Genomic DNA, 1,835 nt, shown 5'->3' with positions numbered 1-1,835 from the left:
CCTGCCAAGACCTTCTAGGACCTTTGCCAGTACCAGTCAGTTGCCCATAGCAACAGCTTAATAACTCCTTAGCCCTCTTACCTTTGTTTTCCCTTCCCCAGTTTCAAATAAATCCCTTAGCCTTAATCTGAGAATCCTGTGATTATTCCAACACCACCAAGGCTAAAGAGATTAGGGAAAGGAGAGAATACCGAGTAGTTGGAGTTACTATGGAGGTGGAATCTGAGCCTCCATTGTTAGCAAGGAAGTTAAGGTCTCGGCTTCCTGCTGGGTTCTGCTCTCATTCAATAGGAAGGCAGTTACCTCAACAGGGAAGGGCCCGCCACCCACCTAACATCTTAAAGGAGCCTATAGCTAGCAGTGAAGATTCACTGGGCACCAAGCTAACAGGGTTTGAATTTATCCTTATACCAAATTAATTCCCAGCTGAGGCTGCTCACCTTTATCATCAACTAACCCCAATCCCCTGCCAGACTGGTCACTGGCTCCCAGGCCCCTAGTGACTCCTTTACCATCGTACCTACTCATCACAACACGGACTCTTTGTGATCACCAGTTGGGGTTTTCTTGGCAAAGATACTAGAGTGGTTTGTCATTTCCTTCTCCAGGTCATTTTACAGATGAGGAAATGGAAGCAATCAGGATTAAGTGACTTGCCCCAGATCACATAGCTAGCGAATGTCTGAGGCCAGATTTGAACTCAGGAAGATGAGTCTTCTTTTTTTTTTTTTAATTTGAAAAAAAATTATTTAATTAATTGATTTAGACTATTTTTCCATGGTTACATGATTCATGTTCTTTCCCTTCCCCCCTTCCTCCCCCCACTGGATTTTACATGTGTCATTGATAAAGACCTGTGGGAAGCCAATAGGAGAAACAGAGTCTTAATAGATAACTTTTCCAATGTAAATTTTTGTGCACATTTAAAATGAACTGAAATTCCATTTTCTAACTGTTAGTCAACAGATTTATACTATACCATCAGTATCTATTCAAATTCTTAGCAAACATGTATTCTAATGAATTAGAGGAAGGGCTGTGAGTTTTGAGAAAAAGGAGCTATGTTTTTTGACTTTCCAAAATTATTTCTTGCTGAACTGAGGCAGCATGGATGATTCAATTTTGGCTTAAATTTTCTCATGAACCATCCTCTGTTTAAAGGGGTCTAATTATGAAATATAAGCCAATGGTATTGTTCTAATAATTTATAAGTTAAGATTTTCACTAACATCAGTGTGATTAATGGTAGATTAAACTTGTGTCAGTCCAAAAGTTTTTACCACTCTCGGTTAAGCATTTAGGTGAACTGATGATTCTGATTAGCTAAGAAGGTTTTAAATTGCACTTCTGTACCTCAGTACACAGTTCAGAATCATTGCTTTTTCTGTCTGAATAAAAACATTTTTTTGATTGCATTTAGAATCCTTGTTGATTTTGATTAAATATACATCTCAGTATTTAACCTGTTAATAGAATTTGGTGATGGGATCAAATCTGTCCCCTGTTATTGTCTTATGATTTCTTTGTTCCCTTTCTTATGGCCAGTAAGAAATGGAAGAAGAAATGTAGACAAATTATCTTGTTGATTCTCACCTCAATGAGAGCAGAGAATATGATTTCTCTTAATCAATTAAATTATCTTAGAGTTTAAAACACAGAAATCCATTAGAGATATATTTTTCTGAATTTTTCAAACTCCTCTGTCTGTCTTTCCCATTCCTCTGGAATGCATGAGAAAAAGAGAGATTTATTTTCTTCAAAATTCCATTGTGATCACAGACAAACAAAACCATCAAACTTAAATTACAAACAGATCATAGACATATAAACATAAT

Source organism: Gracilinanus agilis, chromosome 3 (genome assembly GCF_016433145.1).
Source record: "Gracilinanus agilis isolate LMUSP501 chromosome 3, AgileGrace, whole genome shotgun sequence".
In the NCBI taxonomy this organism is placed as follows: domain Eukaryota; kingdom Metazoa; phylum Chordata; class Mammalia; order Didelphimorphia; family Didelphidae; genus Gracilinanus; species Gracilinanus agilis.
Note: the sequence above shows the minus strand (reverse complement) of the source record.